The sequence below is a fragment of the Chiloscyllium punctatum genome, chromosome 1 (assembly GCF_047496795.1).
Source record: "Chiloscyllium punctatum isolate Juve2018m chromosome 1, sChiPun1.3, whole genome shotgun sequence".
NCBI classification, from domain to species: Eukaryota; Metazoa; Chordata; class Chondrichthyes; order Orectolobiformes; family Hemiscylliidae; genus Chiloscyllium; species Chiloscyllium punctatum.
In genome coordinates this window covers 36,196,979-36,211,797 of record NC_092739.1, presented here as the reverse complement: position 1 = coordinate 36,211,797, position 14,819 = coordinate 36,196,979, and positions in this window count along the sequence as shown.

Here is a 14,819-nt window from a genome sequence, read left to right as displayed (position 1 = left end):
CTGGTGGTGGGGTCTGTGTTTGTAGGTAGCGGAAATGGTTGAAGGTGATGAGGTGTAACGCGAGGTTGGTGGAATGGAAGATTAGGATAAGGGGGATTCTGTCCTTGTTGTGATTGGAGGGGTGGGGTTCAAGGGTGGAGGTGCAGGAAGTGGAGGAGACTCACTGGAGGGCATTGTTGACCATGAGGGAGGGTGGTCCCACATACAGTTAGCCTTCTTTACTGTCCGCTACACCTATGCGCTTTCAGCAAATGGTGCATGAGGACAGCCAAGTTTCGTTGAACATTGTTTCTCTCAATTTACAGTTAGTTAATAATTTACCTTTCTATTTTTGTTACCAAAGTGGACAACCTCTCCTATACCTACCTCTGTGGAGATAGAGTTAATGTTTCAAATTCAATAGGACTCTCCTCTAGCATTTAAAAAAAGTCCCGCACTTCTGAAGGTTTATATAAAAGTAGTGTCTTAAGATAGACAGAAAACTGGTTAGCAGACAGGAAATTAAGTAGAAGTAAATAGGTGTTTTTCTGAATGGCAGGCAATGACTAGTGGGGTACCACAGAGATTAGTAGTAGAATCCAAGCTATTCAGAATAAATGTTAATGATTTAGATATACTAAATGTAGTATCTCCAAATTTACAGGTGATACAAACCTGGTAGGAGGATGCCGAGATGTTGCAGTGTGATTTATAGAGGGTGAGTGGGCAAATGCATGGCAGATGCAGTATAATGTAGGTATATGAAAGATTGTCCACTTTGGTAACAAAAAAATAGAAAGCTAGATTATTAACTGACTGTAAATTCAGAGAAAGAATGTTTAACGAAACCTGGATGTCCTCAGGCACCAGTTGCTGAAAGCGCAGCAGGCAGTAAAGAAGGCAAATTGTATCTTGGCCTTCATAGCAAGAGGAAAGGGACAAGGACGTCCTGCTGAAATTATGCAGGACATTGGTAAGGCCACAGCTGGAATATAATATACAGTGTTGGGCCTCCTTATATGAGAAAAGATGTTTTTTGCTATAGAGGGAATGCAGTGAAGATTTACCAAATTGATTTCTGGAATGACAGGGCTGACGTATGAGGAGAGATTGAGTTGGTTAGGATTGTATTCACTGGAGTTCAGATGAATGAAGGGGATCTCATAGTTACCTGTAAGATTCTAACATGATTAGACATTAGGTACAGGAAGGAAGTTTCCCGGTGGTGGGGGAGTCCAGACCGGAGATCATAGTTTAAGGATAAAGGGCAAACCTTTTAGGACAGAGATGAGGACAAATTTCTTTACCCTGCGAGTGGTGAGCCTGTGGAATTCATTACCATGGGAAGTAGTTGAGGACAAAGCATTGGGTTTTTAAAAAGAGGTAGATGTAGTTCTTGTTGCTAAATGGATCAAGAAATATTGGGGTGGCGGAAAAGAAGAATAAGAGTATTGGGCTTGATGATCAACCATAATCACATTGAATGATGGAGTAGGCTCAAGGAATCAAATGGCCTACTCTTTATGCTATCTTCTATAGTTCATTTGTTGCAGGACTACCCAAAGTGCTGTTGGTAAAATGGTTCCTGGATTTTGATTGACAGAAGCTTGCAAATGGTAATGTCACCATGGGCTGAATCTTAGTAAAACTTGATTACATATCATTTTTGATGAGTTTTATAAAAGGCTTCTCTCTGTGAGCCTGAGCAATTTTTGTTTTGTAATGTTTGCCAAAAACTTGTCTCAGTAACTATGTACCTTAGCCCAGCGGTGCCCTTCACGTTGTGTTCTCCCACTTGCCATAGGTGACATTACTGGCCACTGCCGGGACTTTCAAAATTATTGACACCACTTCCATCTTTGAAGCTCAGTCATGCACTAAGTAAAGCGACAGCAGCTGCCTTCACCGGTTCATTTTATTTTCCCGGATATGTTGCAGAGGTAAATTGGCACTCTGCGTTGCTGACAGGGATCTGGATGGTCCTGCCTGATTTGGGGGGTGGCGGGGGGTGGGGAGTCGCATGTAGTCGCTGCCCATGGACCGTGCCCTGAGTTGTTGAATGATGGAAACCTGGAGGAGCAAGTGGGAAGCTAGAGTTACTATATACCAATTCTGACTCTGAGGTGAGATCCTGTAATAATGAGAATGTTAACACATGAAAGTAGATCTCTCGCTGTTCATTAACAAGAATCTGGTCTCACTGTTCGATACTTGGTTGGAAAATGGGACTGTTTGCCCTTGACATCAGAAAACTTGTTGCCTTTTCTCACAGGTTCTCCAACTTTCTCAACAGTGCAGACTTCATTCAGGGGCTGGAAAGATTCTGCCCATGTATCTGTGCCCTCCACCTTCTTGATTGTAGTGGTTGTGTGTTTGAAAGGAGCCTTGGTGAATTTCTAAAGTAAACTTGTAGAAGGTGCACACTTCTATATATAGTGGTGGAGGGAGTTAATTTTTGTGGATGAAATTTAATCAAGTGGACTGCTTTTTCCTGGGCAATGTCAAGCTTCTTGAGTGTTGTTGGACCTGCACTCATCCAGGCAAGTAGGGAGCATTACATCACACTCCTGACTTGTGCCTTGTGGTTGGGCTTTCGAGATTTTAGGAGGTGAGTTACTCGCTGCAAGATCCCTGCTCTTGTAGCCATGCCAAGTCCCTTTGTAGTTTTGAATCAGTGGTAACATGTGGAATTCAGCAATGGTACTGTCACAGAATGTCAAAGGTGATGGATAGATTCTTTCGTTGGTGATGGCTATCACCTAACATTCTGCTGTGTGAATGTTACTTGCCACTAGTCAGCTAAAACCTGAATATAATCCAGGTCTTGTTACATTTGGTCATTGATTACTTCAGTATCTGAGAGGTCCTATGGTGCAATCAACAGTGTACATCCTAGTTTCTGATCTTGTGGCGGGAAGTTTATTCATGAAGCAGCTGAAAGTGGTTGGGCCTCAGATACTACCCTGAGTTAGTCCTTCTGTGACATCCAGGAGCTGAGCCTCAAGGTGCCAGGTACTCTGGTTCAATTCCAGCCTTGGGTGACTGTGTCGCATGGTTCTCCCTGTGCCTGTGTGGGTTTCTTCTTGGTGCTCTGGTTTCCCCTTTCATGCCAAAGATGTACAGGTTGGGTAGATGGACCATGCTAAATTGTTCATTAGTGTCCAGGATGTACAGGCTAGGTGGGTAGCCATGGGAAATGCATGGTTACAAGGATAGGCTCGGGGTGTGGGTCTGGGTGGAATGCTGTTCAGAGGATCAGTATGGACTCAATGGGCTGAATGGCCTGCTTCCATAATTTAGGGATTCTGATTCTGATCACAAGCATCTTTTTATGCTAAATATGACTCCATTAAGTAAACAGTTTCTCTCCATCCTCACCCCTGATTCCCATTGTCTCTAGTTTTGCTCCATGGCGCAACACTAGCTCAAATGCAGCACTGATATAATGATCAGTCACTACCATCTCATCTTGGGAATTAAGCTCTTTCAGTCCATGCTTGAACCAAAGCTGCAATGAAGTCATGCCCCAGGCAAGCTCACTATTCTTCATCTAGCCCCAACAATAAATACTATTTCTGTATCCTTTTGTACATATCTAGCTTCCCCTTCGAATGTCTACACCAGTCACATCAATCTATCCATGTGGTAGCCAATTTTTCCATTTTTAATCTTTGTATTAAAAGGTTCTTTTGAATTTCCTTTTCAATGCGTTTGTGACTATCTTCAATTTGTCCTTACTTGGTCTGGTCTCCCTAAAGTGTAACAGTATCTACATCTGAACCGATCAAACTTTTGCCTCATCTTGAAGATCACTAAAATTACCCCTCAGCTTTGCTTCCAAACTAGAGAGTCGTGGTTTGTTCACGGCAGATATAACCTCTTGTTATTCTGCAATATTTTAGTTCTTGAAATCTCCGATGCATCAGTGTCTTCTTATGTAATGTAGTGTCCAGAAATATTTGCAGCATCCTAACCAAATCTCCATTCAAGTTGAACATCACTTCCCTGCTTTTTAAGTCTATCCCTCCAAAATCCCATTATTTAAAGTTCTATGCAAAATATATGGCACAACGGTCAGTCATTCAGCCCAACCAGTCAGTGACAGTGGTTCACCTTTTGACTTGAGTTTTTCCCCTAGCTTTTCACATCTAAATCTACCATGGTGAACACCTATTTCCTTCTCCCATGTGCATTTCTCTAGTTACCTCTTAAACGCATCCCTATTACTAACTTCAACTATCCATATGGATAAAGAGGTCCACCCATGGAATGAAGAAGTGTTTTTAAATTTCTTTTCGGCTATCTTGGTGACTAATTTTTATCGATGGCCTCCAGTTATGATATTCCTTAGCAGAGAAAACAATTACTTTTACTATATTGGTGCCATTGAAATCTTAATATCATGTTAAAAGTCCCAACGGGTCACCTTATCACCATCTTCCACGAAGGGAGAGCCAGCCCGATGTATAACCCAGTTCCTTCTGGAATCGCCCTTGTAAATTTTCTCAGTGCCCCCTCCATATTCTTTTTTATAATATGGTGACCAGAATTGTAAGAGCTACTCTGGTTTTAAAATGCTATTTCATAACTTCTGAATGTATCAAATTCCATCTCTGTCTGAATCAATATGAATGTTTGGTTCACTGTCTCTTCTTTCAGCCTTATTAACCCATGAAACAACTTTTAGTGATTCTTCTGTTTTTTTGTCTCCACCTAAACGTGCATCTTCCAAGTAATAAATGACCTCCACATTAATCTGTGTGGATTTCTATTTACCTAAAATATTTGGATAATTTTGGTGTTCAGAGCATTGATGGACAGCTATATCCTACTCATTTCTAAATTCCAAGCAACAGTAACCACAAACCACATGAAACATCTTGAACCAGATGTCAAAGTAAAATGTAAATACAAATTCTAAAAGAAGTTCAACTAATGTGGACCGAAGGGACTTTCCGAGAGGTATATTGTCAATGCTGCTCAGAATTGGAGAAGAATAAATGGTTGTGTTTATTATTAGTACATAGCAACTTTCATTGTAACTGAACAAACTTAACAGGCAGTATGAAAAAAAAATCATCATGGCTGAATCAGCAGGGGTGTCCATCTGTCTCTTTCACTTCCTAACTGAATTCTAATTACTTTCTGATGAAGTTTGCCTTTCTTTCTGTGCCCGGCTATTAATTTGATAAGGTAAGAGTATAATACATAGGCTTACTTCTGCTCCTATCAAGTCTCTTCTACCATTCAATTGTGACTGATCTGTTTCTCAATCCCATTCTCCTGCCGCCTTCCAATAACTTTTGATCCCCTTACTAATCAAGAACCGATCTTTCTCTGTCTCAAATATACTCAATGGCTGAGCCCCAACAGCTGTCCGCGGCAATGAATTCGACAGTTTAATTACTGCCTGGCTGAAGAGATACCTCCTCATCTCAGATTGTTCCTTCACTCTGAGGCTCTGCCCTGAGGTTCTAGTCTCTCCTACTAGTAGAAACAGCTTCTCCATATCCACTCTATCAAGCCTCTCACTGTTGTGTAAGTTTCAGTCATCCTTCTAAACTGCATCAATTACAGACCAAGAATCCTCAACCACAAGTCCTTCGTCCCAGGGGTCATTCTTGTAAACCTCCTCTGGACCACCTCCAAAGCCAGTTCGTCCTTCCTTTGACAAGGGGACCAAAACTGCTCATGATATTCCAAATGTGGTCTGACCATACCTTATACAGTCTCTGCAGTACATCTCTGTTGAAATTAATGCTAACATTGCAGTTACCTTCCTAATTAGCAATTGAATTTCAGCTTAACCTTAAGAGAACCCTGAACTAGGGCTCCCAAGACCCTTTGTGCTTCAGATTTCCCAGTTTAGAGAACAGTCCATTTTTTCTACCAAAGTTCATATTCTCTTATATTCCCACACTGTATTCCATCTCCCACTTCTTTGCTCACTCTCTTAGCCTGTTCAAGTCCTCTGCAGCCTCCCTATTTCCTCAACACATTTCCTGTCCCTCTACCGATTTTTGTTATCTGTAAACTTAGCATTCCTTTGTCCAGATTGCCAGTGTATAACATGGATAGTTGCAGTGCCAACACCAGCTGGCTGACATCTGAAAAAGACTCATTTTAACCCATTCTCTGCCAGTCAGTTAATCCTCCACCCATGTCAATACCTTGCCCTAACACCAAGGTCTCCTATCTTATTTAGCAGCTTCCTGTGTGGCACCTTGTCAGAGGCCTTCAGGGAATCCAAATAGATTGTGTCCACTGGCTCTCCTTTGTCTAATGTGCTTGCTACTTCCTCAAAGAATTCTAACAGATTTGTCAGGCATGACCTCCCCTTGATGAAGCCATGCTTACTCAGCCCTATTTTACTTGAAAGCACTCTGTAATCTCATCATAGAATCCCTACAGTGTGGGAGCAGGCCATTCAGCCTGTCAAGTCCACACTGGCTCCCCCCACCACCACCACCCATCCCTGTAAGCCTGTGTTTCTGTAGCCTGTACATCCTTGGATACTATGGGCAACTTATCAAAGAATCCCTACAGTGTGGGAGCAGGCCATTCAGCCTGTCAAGTCCACACTGGCTCCCCCCACCACCACCACCCATCCCTGTAAGCCTGTGTTTCTGTAGCCTGTACATCCTTGGATACTATGGGCAACTTATCAAAGAATCCTTACAGGGTGGAAGCAGGCCATTCAGTCCACTGAGTCCACACCAAAGAGCATCCCACCTTCTCCCTGTGACCTTGCATTTCCAATGGCTGATCCAGTTAGCCCACACATATTTTGACTGTGGGAAAAAGCTGGATCACCTGGAGGAAATGTATGTAGACATGGGGGAAAATGTGCACAGGTACCAAGGGTGGGTGGAATTGAACTCCGTTCCCTTGCACTGAGGCAGTCATGCTAACCACTGAGCCACTATGCCATCTCATCCTTAATGGACTCAAAGCTTACCAGTGTCTGAAGTTAGGCTAACTGGCATAGAGTTTTGTCTTCAGCCTCCCTCCCTGCTTAAACAAGAGTGTTCTGTTAGCCGTTACCAGTCTTCTGAGACCCTCCTTGATTCCTAATGATTTCTGAAAGATCACCACCAATGCTGCTACAATCTCTTCAGCTATTTCCTTCAGAATTCTGGCATCTAGTCCATTTGGTCTGTGAGATTTATTCAATTTCAAACCTTTCAGCTTCCCCAACATCACCACCTCAGTGGTGGCCACTGCATTCACTCCTGTTCCTTGACTCTCTCTCTTGAAGTTCCAGTATGCTGCTGGTGTTTTCCACTATGAAAATGGTTGCAAAGTAGCGATTTATTCCTTTGCCATTTCTTTGTTCTCCATTACTACTTCTCCAGCGGTTCTATATTCACTCTTGCATGGTGTCAGCAGCTTCTATGGACTTGACGAGTGTTGGGGGAAATACACCGACATTCTTTGCAACTTGCTTTATGTCATTCAAAATTCCTGTGTGTATTTGTCATGCAGACAGGTGGTACATTCTGTATGAGTGAGATTTATTTCTCACTTTGCTGCATAGTGTGATAGCCATCCGTTGGATTTGGTGTGAGCATGATGCTTGAAAGACTTAAAAGTTGTAGAGATATCCAGCATGGAAACCTATCCTTCGGTCCAACTTGTCCATGCTGATCAGATATCTTAAATCTCTCGTCCCACTTGCCAGCATTTGAACCTATAACACTACAGCACAGTACAGGCCCTTCGGTCCTTGATGTTGCGCCAACCTGTAGAACCATACTAAAGCCCATCTAACTTACACTATTCCATTCTTGTCCATATGCCTATCCAATGACCATTTAAATGTCCTTTAAAGTTGGCAAGTCTACTACTGTTGCAGGCAGTGTGTTCCATGCCCCTACTACTCTGAGATCTGTCCTATATCTGTTGCCCCTCAATTTAAAGCTATGTCCCCTCATGCTAGCCATCGCCATCTGAGGAAAAAGGCTCTCACTGTCCAAACTATCTAACTCTCTAATTATCTTGTATTTCAATTAAGTTACCTTTCAACCTTCTCTTACGAAAACAGCCTCCAGTTCCTCAGCCTTTTCTTATAAGACCTACCCTCCATACTAGGCAATGTCCTAGTAAATCTCCTCTGAACCAATTTCAAAGCTTCTACAACCTTCCTATAATGTGGTGACCAGAACTGTACGCAATACTTCAAGTGCGGCCACACCAGAGTTTTGTACAGCTGCAGCATGACCTTATGGTTCTGAAATTCAGTCCCTCTACCAATAAAAGCTAACCCGTCGTATGCCTTCTTAACAACGCTGTCAACATGGGTGGCAATTTTCAGGGATCTGTGTACCTGGATACAGAGATCTCTCTGCTTATCTACACTACCAAGAATCTTAGCCCAGTACTCTGCATTCCTGCTACTCCTTCCAAAATGATTCACCACACCTGTTTCTGCATTAAACACCATTTGTCACCTTTCAGCCTAGCTCTGCAGCTTACCTATGTCTCTCTGTAACCTAGAACATCCTTTGTTACCATCCACAACTCAACTGACCTTCGTGTCATCTGGAAATTTACTAACCCATCCTTCTATGCCCTTATCCAGGTCATTTATGAAAATGACAAACAACAGTGGACCCAAAACCGATCCTTGTGGTACACCACTAGTAACTGAACTCCAGGATGTGTATTTCCCATCAACTACCACCCTCTGTCGTCTTTTAGCAAGCCAATTTCTGATTCAAACAGCTAAATCACCTCTATCCCATGCCTCTATTTTGTGCAATAGGCTTCCGTGAGGAACCTTATCAAAAGCATTACTGAAATCCGTATACATCACATCAACTGCTTTACCCTCCTCCATCTGTTTGGTCACCTTCTCAAAGAACTCGGCGAGGTTTGTAAGGCAAAACAAACTCTTCACAAAACAGTGTTGACTATCTCTAATCAACTTCTTCCTGTCTAGATGATTATAAATCTTATCTCTTATAACCCTTTTCAACACATTACCCACAACCAAAGTAAGGCTCACAGGTCTATAATTTGCAGGGTTGTCTCCACTCCCCTCCTTGAACAAGGGAACAACATTTGCTATCCTCCAGTCTTCTGGCACTCATCCTGTAGACAATGATGACAAAGATCAAAGCCAAAGGTTCGGCAATCTCCCACCAAGTTTCCCAGAGAATCCTAGGATAAATCCCATCTGGCCCAGGAGGCCTATCAATTTCCAGAATTGCAAACACCTCCTTATGTAGTCAATCCTATCTAGACTCCTATTTTGTATCTGTGTTCTCAATCACTTTGTCTTTTTCTAGTGTGAATACTGACGAAAAGTATTCATTTAGCACTTGCCCTATCTCCTTTGATTCCACACACAACTTCTCACTACTGTGTTTAATTGGCCATAATCTTACGCTAATCATTCATTTGTTCCTGGTATACCTTAAGAAAGCCTTAGGATTTTCCTTGATCCTATCCGCCAAAGACTTCTCATGTTCCCTCATGGCTCTTCTCAGGTCTGTCTTTAGGTCGTTCACTCATATACCTTTAACCCCTTCTTATTCCTATACCCATTCAGATGCCTTTTAAATGTTGCAATTGTACCAGCCTATGCTAATCCTTTTGGTAGCCCATTCCATACACTCACTACTACTCTCTATGAAAAGGTTGCCTCCTAGGTCCCTTTTATATCTTTACCCTTGTTATCTTAAACCTATGCCCTCTAAGTTTGGACTCTCCCACTCCAGGGAAAAGACCTTGTCTATTTATCCTATCCATGCCCTTCATGATTTTATAAACCTCTAAGGTCACCCCTCAGCCTCCAATGCTGTTGGGAAAATAGCCCCAGCCTATTCAGCCTCTCCTTGTAGCTCAAACCCTCTAACTCTGGCAACTTTCCTTGTAAATCTTTTCTGAACCTTTCAAGTTCACAACATCCTTCCTATAGCAGGAAGACCGGAATTCTAGACTGTATTCCAATATTAGCCTAACCAATGTCCGATATGACTGCAACCTGACCTCCTAACATTTGTACTCTGTGCACTGACCAATAAAGGCAAGCATACCAAACGCCGCCTTCGCTATATCTGCAACTCCACTTTCAAGGAACAATGAACCTGCAGTCTCGAGGTCTCTTTGTTCAGCAACACTCCCTAGGACCTTACCATTAAGTGTACAAATCCTGCCCTGATTTGCCTTACCAAAATGCAGCACCTCACCTTTATCTAAATTAAACTCCATCTGCCACTCCTCGTCCCATTAGCCCACCTGATCAAGATTCCATTATACTCGGAGGTAACCTTTTTTTGCTGTGCATAACACCTCCCATTTTGGTGTCATCTGCAAAACTACTAACAATACCACTTAAGTTCACATCCAAATCATTTATGGAAATGACAGAAAGCAGTGGACCCAGCACCGATCCTTGTGGCAGGTCACTCGACACAAGCCTCCACCACCAAAGATCTACCTTTTTGAGCCGTTTCTGTATCCATGTAGCTGGTTCTCCCTATATTCTTTTAGATCTAACCTTGCTAACCAGTACACCACGAGGAACCTTGTTGAATATGTTACTTAAGTCCATACAGATCACTTCCACCACTCTGCCCTCGTTATTACTTGTTACTTCAAAAAACTCCAATCAAGTTTGTGAAACATGATTTCCCACGCACAAAACCATTGTGACTATCCCTAATCAGTCCTGGCCTTTGCAAATACATATTCATCCTGTCCCTCAGGATTCCCTCCAAGAACTTGCCCACCACCCATGTCAAGTCAGTGGTCTATACTTCCTGGCTTTTCCTTACCATCTTTCCTAAATAGAGTCACTGTGTTAGCCAACCTCCTGGTCTTCTGGCACCTCACCTGTGACTATCGATGATACAAATATCTCAGCAAGGGGCCTAGAAATCACTTCCCTAGCTTTCCACAGAGTTCTAGGGTACACCTGATCAGGTCCCAGGGATTTATCCACCTTTGTATTTTAAGGCACCCAGTACTGCCACCTCTAGAATTTGAACAGTTTTCAAGATGTCGTTATTTATTTTTCCACGTTCCCTATCTTCCATATCCTTCTCCACAACAAACATTGATGCAAAATACTCATTTAGTATTTCACCCACTTCCTGTGGTTCCACATATGGACAGCCTTGCTGGTCTTTAAGTGAGCTCTATTTTCTCCCTAGTTGCTCTTTTGCCCTTCATGTATTTGTAGAATGCTTTTGGATTCTCCTTAACCCTATTTGCCAAAGCTATCTCCTGTCCCTTTTTGCTCTCATAATTTCCTTCCTAAATGTATTTGTATTGCCTTTATATTCTGAGGGAATCAATTGATTTCTGATGTCTGCTTCCTCTTCCTTCTTGACCAAAACCTCAGTTTCTCTCATCATCAAACATTCCTGCACCTACCAGTCTTGCCCTTCACCCTAACAGGGACATACTGTCTTTGGACTCTCGTTATCTCTTTTGATTTAAGGCTGCCCTTTATCCAGCTGTTCCTTTGCCTGCGAACATCCTCCCCCAGTCAACTTTTGAAAGTTCTTGCCTGATACCATCAAAGTTGGCCTTCCTCCGGTTTAGAACTTTAACTTTCAGATCCAGTCTATATTCGTTTCTATCACTATTTTAAAAATAATAGAATTATGGTCACTGGCCCCAAAGTGCTCCTCCACTGAGCCATGAGGCCATGTTGCAGCTGTACAAAGCTCTGGTGTGGCCGCACTTGGAGTATTGCATTAAGTTCTGATTGCTGCATTATAGGAAAGATGTGGAAGCTTTGGAAAGGTTTCAGAGGAGATTTACCAGGATATTGCCTGGTATGGAGGGAAGGTCTTATGAGGAAAGGCGGAAAGACTTTTCATTTCGAGAGTAAAGGTTAAGAGGTGACTTATTAGAGGCATACAAGATGATCAGGATTAGGTATGGTGGACAGTGAGAGCCTTTTTCCTCGGATGGTGATGGATAGCATGAAGGGACATAGCTTTAAATTGGGGGGTGATGGCTATAGGACAGATGTCAGAGGTAGGCTCTTTACTCAGAGGGCGGTTCAGTTGTTCACATTGTTGCCTCACGTCACCAGGGACCCGGGTTTGATTCCCGCCTTGGGTGACTGTCTGTCTGTATGGAGTTTGCACATTCTCCCTATATCTGTGTGGGTTTTCCTCCCACAATCCAAAGATGTGCAGGTGAGATGAATTGGCTATGCTAAATAGTGTTAGGTGCATTAGTCAGGGGTAAATATAGGGTAGGAGAATGGGTCTGGGTGGGTTACTCTTCAGGAGATCGGTGTGGATTTGTTGGGCTGAAGGGCCTGTTTCCATGCTGTAGGGAATCTAGTCTAATCTATTAACAAGGGCGTGGAATGCCCTGCCTACAACAATAGTGGACTCGCTGACATTAAGAGCATTTAAAAGGTGGATGAATAAAAATATGGACGATAATAGAATAGTGTAGGTTAGATGGGCTTTAGATTGGTTTCACAGGTTGGCATGACATCAAGGGCTGAGGGATTGTATTGCCATGTTATCTTCTATGCCCTGCCTTATTTTCCAAGAGTAGGATAGGTTTTGCAACTTGCTGTAGGAAGTACACCCACATACTGAAAAAGAAAATGTTCTTGTACACACTTCACAAATTCCTCTCCATCCAAGCCCTTAACACTATGGCAATCCCAGTTTATGTTTGGAAAGTTAAAACCCCTGACCATAACCAGTCTATTATTCTTAGAGATGACAGATCTCCTTAGAAATTTAGTTTTCTATTTCCTGCTGACTGACAACTATTTACTGTGGCGAATGACATTGAAATTAGGGAACTTGGGAAAATAAATAGTAATAATAGTCTTGAAAAGAGTTCATATTACAGAAGAGGAGGTGCTGGAGGTTTTAAAATACATAAAGGTAGATAATTCCCAGGACTTGATCAGGTGTTTCCCAGAGCTTTGTAGGAAGATAGAAAGGGGTTTGCTGGGCCCCTTGTGGGATATTTGTGTCATCAACAGCCATAAGTGAAGTTCTGGAAGACTGGAGGATGGTTAATGTTGTGCAAATGCGGTATGTAGGAAATGCTGTGAGGAAACGCCAGGGAACTATAGACTGATCAGTCTGCCATCAGTGGTGGATAAATTGTACAATAGTCCAATCCCAATAAGGTGATCATCCCTTTCTTGTTTCTCAGCTCCACCCAAATAACATCCCTGAACATATTCACAGGAAGACCCTTCCTAAATACAGCCATAACGTTATCCATAATCAAAAATTCCATTCCCATTCTCACTTGCCCCCCTTTCTATCCTTCTTGTAGCATCTGTATCCTAGAACATTAAGCTGCCAGTCCTGTCCATCCCTGAGCCGTGTCTCTGTAATTGCAATGATACCCGGTTCCAAGTTCATAACTGTGCTTTGAGTTCATCTGCCTTCCCTGTTTAGACCTCTTGCTTTGAAACAAATGCTGGTAAATCAGAGTCCTGCCTTGTTTTCTGCTTTGTTCCTACCTGCCCTGACTCTTTGACTCACTCCTTTCCAAACTATACCAGTCTCTGACTGATCTCTTTCCTCACTAGCTTCCCGGCTCCACCACCCCCTTCCCCACCCCCCACCCCCCTCCAAAAACTTGGTTAAAACCTTCCAAGCGGCTATAGCAAATCTCCCCACCAGTATATTCGTTCCTTTCCAATTCAGGTGCAATCTGTCCTCCTTATACAAGTCACTTTGACCCCAGAATACTCCAATGACTCAAAAATGTGAATCCTTTTCCCCTTCACCAGCTCCTCAGGCATGCATTCATCTGCTCTATCTTTCTATTCCTACCCTCACTAGCACTGGGACTAATCTAGATATCACTACCCACAAGGACCTACGTTTTATATTCTTGCCTAACCACCTGTATTTTCTCCTCAGAATTTCATTCTTTTTTCTTTCTGTGATGCTAGTTCCAATGTGTAAAACGACTTCCCGCTGGTGCTTCTCCCCTTTTGAGAATATTCTGAGACATCTTTAGTCCTGGCTCCAGGGAGGCAACGCATCAGTTTGATGTCTGTCATCCGCAGAATTGTCTATCTGTGCCTCTGATTAGAGTGTTTCCTATCACAACTGATGACTTGGAACCTGGCGTACCCCTTGTTACATTCGAGTCAGTCTTGGTACCAAAAACCTGGCTGTCAGTTCCATACTCCCTGGAGATTCCATTACTCCCTTACATTTTCAAAGTTAAAAATCATAAAACACCAGATTATAGTCCAACAGGTTTATTTAGAAGCACTAGCTTTCTGAGAGCTGCTCCTTCATCAGGTATCTGTAGAGTAGGACCATAAGACACCGAAATTATAGCAATAGATTAGTGTTGTGCAACTGAAATGATCTATTAAACAAACCTGGATTGCTGTGATTAGCATATGTGTCTGCGATGGCAATAGCCACAGGAGACTCCTGCACTATCTACCTACCTCTCCTACCTGGAGGTCATGTATCTACCTGACTGCATCTTTGGTTCATCTCTCCCTGCACCCCAGTAACTGCCATCCATTACACCCCCAAGCTTTTGTAAACTTCTCATTGACTCTAACTGCCTCTCCAACTGATCCATGCGATCTGATAGGATTCACAACCAAACATACTTCCTGCGTCAGTAACATGGAATCTCTCCCTAATCTTCCACATCCAACAAGAAGAGCACATGGTTCTATTAAAGGCAATCTTTGCACCATAATAGTCTAAGACCCAAAAAATAGCAGTCCTACTGCTCCAAAAATGCTGCTGCAGCCTAGTTTAGTATCTTTGTTTTTATACTTTTAAAGTTTAATCAAGAGACAGACCTGATTAAGGCCATATGATCGAAAAAAAACCCAACTCTACTCAACCTTTGTCGAT